At 43.0% G+C, this 7452-nt stretch overlaps 1 non-coding gene across 1 annotated transcript; it reads left to right on the forward strand.

The window, feature by feature from the left end:
• Positions 1 to 866: 866 nt before the first annotated feature.
• On the forward strand, positions 867 to 938 carry TRNAA-AGC. Its single transcript has one exon. It is a non-coding gene; the product is annotated as a tRNA-Ala (tRNA).
• Positions 939 to 7452: the final 6514 nt, after the last annotated feature.

Genomic DNA, 7452 nt, shown 5'->3' on the forward strand with positions numbered 1-7452 from the left:
CTCACTGCAAGCTCCGCCTCCCGGGTTTACGCCATTCTCTTGCCTCAGCCTCCCGAGTAGCTGGGACTACAGGCACCCGCCACCTCGCCCGGCTACACATCCCCTTATCTTGTCTTTCTGCCGGTGTAAGCTACTCTCCAAATATTGGCTGAGATCCTGTGGGTTCGTTGGGCTGGGAGGCAGAAGTCCAGAGCTCAGAGGATGAGATTAGTGAGCCAGACCCGGCACATGGAGGGCTTGATGAATCGTTCATGCTCGTGTTGAATGTATACCGTACCTCCCTCGTATCTTTTTCTGCCGAATCGGGACCGGACCAAGAGCAGATTCTGCCCGAAAGGGGGCGCGATCTGGCGCGTGCTCCTCTTCCTAGCGACCAAGTCCGCGCCTCGCTGGGCTCAGCACCCCGGCAGCCGGCGGGACGGACGCTCGGGTCCAAAGCAGTGGCTGCACCGACACGAACCTGTCTGCTTTTGTCCACCTGTCTTCCCTCGCCACCTGCATCTAATATGGTCTCTAAATGCCTCGCTTTGTACTTTGTGACTTTCTCGTAGCCCTTTAAAGCAGCGGAGAAAGAAAGGAGACAGTCAAGACTCGGGAGAAAATGTTTCATCCCTGGTTCTTCTAGTGGTGGCCGGGAAGTGACTCCGGACTGACGAGCAGAAAAATCCCAGGACCATCAATAGAGGTCTTTGGTGTAGAATGCGGTTTGCTCAGCTGTCAGCAAACAGGGACACAAAACCTAAATTTAAGATATAAGAAATAGCTAAATAAAATAGACTTTGGCTTGTTACAACTAATTGTTCTGAAACGTAGCAAAATGGTCAGATTCTGTCTTGAATAAGTTCTCGAGTGAAAGGTTTCGATAAGGGGGTGTAGCTCAGTGGTAGAGCGCGTGCTTAGCATGCACGAGGCCCCGGGTTCAATCCCCGGCACCTCCAGTTGTTTTCATGTTTAAATTCTTTTCTATTGCTTTATTTTCTTTTCCTTGTTAAACAGAAAGCAAACCTATTTCACAAAGGTTTCGCCATTAATATTAGTGCTGTTCCATTTCTACTCCTCAGCCTTGACACGACTCATGTGGGCTGCCCAAGCAAAAGGCGGAAAAGATGGAGCTGGAAGACAAAGACGGCTCCCGATTCCAAAACTTCAATGGCGTCGCCAAAAGACGAGCTCATTAACCTTTGGGGTATTATTACTTTGCAGTATTATTACTTAAAAAGTAGGAAATAAAAGATAAATGTAGAAATATTTATTAAATGAAAAACGTAAGCTCTCAGACAATTTCCTTTCTTTTCTGGTCCTTGTTTAGCCATAATCCATTGCATGCTGAGCACTGAGAAACGCAGAGCCTTCCAAACTGGGAAATTGAGAAAGTTATTTTCATCAGGGAATGTAGAGGCGTCACACTTCTGCCGAAATAGCTCCACTGGGAAGCATGCTCTGCTGAAGATCTCAAAGTTCACGCATTGATTTCCAGTTTTATTCTGTCTTTACTCTTGCCGGATAATTTGACTTCCCTTAGATGACGTTACAGAAGTAATTTTACCTAAGACAGGGGCGCCCTCTATCGTAAAGATATTTTTCAGACTCTTGGTCCACACAAGAGTTGGTGGCACCGGAGAGCTTGGTAGAAGAGCGAAATCTCAGCTTCACCTCAGACGTATTGAACCAGAAGCAGCAGTTTAACAGGATCCACAAGAGATTCTTTTGCATATTTAAGAAGCATTATGACGTGCTTTGACGTGGAGTAAGGGTGTATGGTATCAATACACGGCTGTATTTTTTTCCCCCAATTTTCTATTCTAACACAGAAAACATAATTGCAAAAAAAATCTATTTCTATTGCTGAATCATTTTTGTGTTCTTATCATTGACTCTGTTCCTTCTCTCTCTGGTAATATTGTATTTATTAATATTTTTTGAATCACTATTCATGATTGAATATGATGTGACGTTTTCATTTTCTTTTTTCTTTTTTTTTTTTTTTTTTTTGAGACGGAGTCTTGCTCTGTCGCCCAGGCTGGAGTGCAGTGGCCGGATCTCAGCTCACTGCAACCTCCTCCTCCCGGGTTCACGCCATTCTCCTGCCTCAGCCTCCCGAGTAGCTGGGACCACAGGCGCCCGCCACCTCGTCCGGCTAATTTTTTGTATTTTTAGTACAGACGGGGTTTCACCATGTTAGCCAAGATGGTCTCGATCTCCTGGTCTCGTGATCCGCCCGTCTCGGCCTCCCAAAGTGCTGGGATTACAGGCTTGAGCCACCGCGCCCGGCCTCTTTTTTTTTTTTTTTTGAGACAGAGTCTCGCTCTGTCGTCCAGGTTCGAGTGCCGTGGCGCGCTCTCGGCTCACTGCAACCTCCGCCTCCCCGGTTCAAGCGATTCTCCTGCCTCAGCATCCCAAGTAACTGGGACAACAGGCGCGCGCCACCGCGCCCGGCTAATTTTTTATATTTTTAGTAGGGACGGGGTTTCACCATATTGGCCAGGTTGGTCTCGAACTCCTGACCTCATGATCTGCTTGTCTCGCAAAGTGCTGGGATTACATTCATGAGCCACCACGCCCGGCCTTCATTTTCTTTTTAATAAAAGTTTCTCAAGTTTTGCAATAAAGGCTGTGCTAACTTTTAATGTAAACTGGGAAGTTTGTATCTTTGCTCTGAAACATTTTAAATAGGATAAGACCTTGTAATCATTCCAGAATATACAGCCCTCTCCTCATCAACTACCACCAAATCTTCAGGAACTTTTGTATTAACTGCATTTTGTATTCTAAGCTCCGTGATAGATTTTAAAGATCCAAAACCCTTGCTAATCCTAATGAACGTGTGAGCTGAAGGATATCGCAAGAATTGGGAAATCCTTGGTTTCCGATATAATGTCAGGCCACCTCTCTCCCTGTGAAGTGATTACGAAATTTTCAGTGGAGAAAATAAGTTCCGTAAGCCATTCTTTCTCAGATTAAGATGTCTTGGGTTTCAGTTTACTTGTTTAAAGAAAGATTCAGAGCTAGTACTGAGGAGCCACACTTTCTTGATGTGGGAAATAGATAACATTTTTGCTCTCTCTTCTCTCGTTTTGAAAGTACAGTTCCACAATGTCTCTTTGCCACTTATACCCACTGTGGAAGGAGAAAATTATTCACAGGCTTCAATCACGGGAATCAATTTGCAAAGGAATATAGTAAAAGCGTGAGGAAGAATATCATGAATTATTACCATTGCTTTTTGCTAGCGCTCAGGCCCACATGGAAATATTTTTTTCTGCTCACCACAATAGACTTTAAGGAAGTCCACCTCTGTAATTTAAGGTAGAAATGGACAGGATGCAAAAATCAAGAGTTTAATATAAGAAAGGTATAGGAAATACAGGATGGAGATTTCAAAAACATCTTGGGACAACAAAAACAAATGACATATGACAGACAGAAATACTTCTTTGAGAGCAAACAGTGCCTGTCTTTGGCCTGGGACAATAGTGAATCATTTTAAGGTACGTTATAGATGAATTTTGGAAATTCAACTATATTTTATTTTGGGGTTGTATACTTCAATGAGATCATATTTAAAAAATTTTTTCTCCAGGGAGAAATTAAGAACCTCTTTCAAAAATCAGCTGGGCATGGTGGCGGCCACCTGTAATCGCTGCTACTTAGGAGGCTGAGGCAGGAGAATCGCTTGAACCCAGGAGGCAGAGGTTGCAGTGAGCCAAGATTGTGCCACTACACTCCAACCTGGGTGACAGAATGAGACTCCATCTCAAAAAAAAAAAAAGGACTTCTGAGAGGAATGAGGATGTGGCCATGTGTGAGACCCTGGGTGAAAGTGTGGGAAGCGGCAGGTGGGCAGGACCATTGGTTGCACAGTGACATGGAAGCAGACACTATTCATTAGGCCATGTAGTCAATCTGACTCAAAAGGTAGAGTTTTATTCTTTTCAAAGACATTTTTAATTGAAGAAAAAATATTATTTAACCCTTTACTGTCTAGTTCAGGAATTCTTTTTTAATATTCAATCAAGGTGGGAGACTTACAACAGTGTAATCAAACCTCCTTCTCCCTGTCAACTGTCCGGAGCCATGAGGCCCGGAATTAGCCGACCTCTGTTGCTTGATCTCCGCAAAGTGGAGACAAGATGGCACATTTCCGGGTTCTTTATTATAAATTGTTCCCGCGCGCGCCTAAAACTTTTCCCGCGCGCGCCTAAACTTTTCCCGCGCACGCCAACCTTTCCCGCGCGCGCGCAAACATTTTCGCGCCCAGGAAGATATGCAGCCTACGGCGCAGGCGCGATCCCGCGCCCGGGAAAATTACAAACCCACGGCGCATGCGCAATTGTAATTTGAGAGAACCCAGCCCTCTGTCACCGCCCTGGCCCAACCTCTTCCCCTGCCAGCCTATATAAGGCACTGCACTGCCACCATTAAACGAGACTTGATCAGGCTATTTGTCTTGTCTCCATTTCTCGTGTTTTCTTATCTCCTCCATTCCCACTCCCCCTTTCAGGGTCCGTTCGACTGTCCTGCAGGTCGGGACAGTCAACAAATCAATATGTAAATACCAAAGAATACAGAGTGTGAATTCAATTTCTAGATTATCATATAAAAGTTCCTTACGTAAAAACTATTACTCTACCTTTTTGATCTGTCAACTTTAGGAAAACCATACTCAACCCGTTACAATCTTCTCTCTGGTTCTAGATGCACTAGAGATGTCTTTCGCATGTCTGCAGGCTCCCCGAACAGAGTAATTCGGTATGAATGAGTTCTATCTCCCGAGATAAATGGTTGGTTCATCAGAAAAATCTCATACATTTAGAACTCATCCTATGTCTCCCCATGCATAGATATTTCTGAATGCTTACAGAAACTTAATAAACAATTCTCACAGTGTTCTTTGTACCTTGGGGCAATCAGAGAAAAAAAAAAAAAAACCCAGAAAGAAAAAAAGAAACACCTCCTTGTGAGGAACTTCGGGTAATCTAATTAGTATCTTGGTTTCTTCAGGTGCCAAGTCAGAGAATAATCACATGATGACTCTGGAAACTTTCACATCATCAAACAGCCTAGATAATTTTCCTCACATCCTCCTAGCACTTTCACGTACACACACACACACACACCACAGAGCTTGTAGAGTTTTTTGAGTGACACATCTCTAATACCCAATTTCAGTGAAACCTGCCATTTATGTTTCCTCTTACCTATTCCACTATCCCCATGAGCCAACTGAGAGAAATTCTGCCAAACCATAAGGTGTTCTCAACTTCGAAAGGGGCTCAGTGATATACTTACCAATATAGGTAAAGTCATACACATGGAGGATGAGAATGAAGATGAATGAGAAAATATAATACCTACTGGGAAATTGGCAGGAAATGAGACTTTCTGGGTCTTTTGTGAAAGTTTCAAGGCCATGGCGATAACCAGTGTGAATTCCAGGGTTGAAGATCATCTAGGAAGAAGTTCATTTTTTTGCTTTTCACAATTATCAGTAAATAAGTTCTTGATCTTCATATCTCAAAGGACACTTTGAGTTCTCATTGTACTCACACTTTATTGGTGCCTTCTACTCACTCCCACCTCCACGTGTTCAGATCAGAGCACTGGGCTGAGTTCACTGTGTTTCATCAATGGGCAGGATCCTAAGGAAGAATATGGTAAGTTCAACACGTTCCCAAACAAACTCACCTTCTCCTTCTAATATCTTGTTCATTCCTTCAAAGAACAATAAGCCTCTCTATTCTGCTTTTTTTCCTCCTGTTTGTTGAGGCTTTCTTTTACGGATTCCCCACTTTCTGGCTTGCTCTGTAGATCCAATAAGTCTTCGAATCCTGTGTCTAGCTACCTATGAACGTGCTTTCAAAATTTCAAAGTTTTTCTCCATCCTTGAATCTACTATTTATTTCATGTCTTGAACATTATTCTGGACTACTCCATGAACCTCCTCAGTTGCCTTCATGCTGTAATACAGTCAAGAACCCCTTGGCAATGAATAACAAGTTGCATGTGGTTTTATTCTCACCTGGGGTTTTCTCATCAAAGTTTTGCTCTTACCATTCCTGAGGAGCAAACGGCAATAGCAGAAGTGTATTATTCAGGAAAAAGCTGGTCATTTTTCTAATGCAAGTTTCCAGTATTTTGTGTTCCATTTCAAACTTTGCCAAAATTACAATATCCCCTACAGCTGGGGGTCTTCTAACTTAAAATGGTCACAAATCCTGCTTCTACACCCAACACTCAGTGCTAAAACAATGAACCCAGAAATGGTGACCCACAGAATAGAGTGACATATTCCTTTATTTTTCATTTTATTTAATTTTTTACATCTTTAGATTGGAGAAATACCTTTTTAGGGTTTTTTTGGTTTTTGTTTGTTTGCTTGTTTTTTGAGACAGAGTCTCACTCTGTCCCCCAGGCTGGAGTGCAGTGGCGCCATCTCAGCTCACTGCAGCCTCCACCTCCCAGGTTCAAGAGATTCTCCTGCGTCAACCTCTGAGCAGCTGGGATTACAGGTGTGTGCCATCATGCCTGGCGAATTTTTGTGTTTTAAGTAGAGACAGGGTTTCACCATGTTGGCTCAGCTGGCCTCGAACTTCTGTTCTTAAATGATCTGCCCGCCTCCGCCTTCCAAACTGCTGCGATTACAAGCATGAGCTACCGTGCTCGGCCACCTTTTAAATTTTAAAATTATTTTTTATTTCCATATTTTTATTGTTTTCATATACTGCAATAGTACTTGGAGGACCACACAAATATCTCTTGCCATGAGGAGATGTAGTTCAACGATAGTACATGTGCCTTACATATAGGAGGCCTCAGGTTCAGCTCCCAAGCACCTCCAACAGTCAGTTTCCAAGTTCTTAATACCACTCCTCAGTACAATGCACACTCAGGTGTCTTACTCTCTTTTCATTGCCTGCCGCATGAGAAGTAAACACGTGACTCAAGACGTTAATTTATTTTCTTCTCTTGAGGTTTTTTAAATTTCATTTTATACTTTAAGTTCTAGGGTACATGTGCACAATGTGCAGATTTGTTACATACATATACATGTGCCATGTTGGTGTGCTGCACCCATTAACTCCTCATTTACATTAGGTATTTCTCCTAATACTATCCCATCCCCTTCCTCCTACGCTGCAACAGGCCCTGGTGTGTAACGTTCCCCATCCTATGTCCATATGTTCTCACTGTTCAATTTCCCACCTATGAGTGAGAACATGTGGTGTTTGGTTTTCTGTCCTTGTTGTAGTTCGTTCAGAATGATGGTTTCCAGCTTCATCCATGTCCCTACAAAGGATATGAACTCATCCTTTTGTATGGCTGCATAGTATTCCATGGTATATATGTGCCACATTTTCTTAACTCAGTCTATCATTGATGGACATTTGGGTTGGTTCCAAGTCTTTGCTATTGTGAATAGTGCCACAATAAACATACATGTGCATGTGTCCT

Source organism: Colobus angolensis, unplaced genomic scaffold (genome assembly GCF_000951035.1).
Source record: "Colobus angolensis palliatus isolate OR3802 unplaced genomic scaffold, Cang.pa_1.0 Scaffold237, whole genome shotgun sequence".
Lineage (NCBI taxonomy): Eukaryota > Metazoa > Chordata > Mammalia > Primates > Cercopithecidae > Colobus > Colobus angolensis.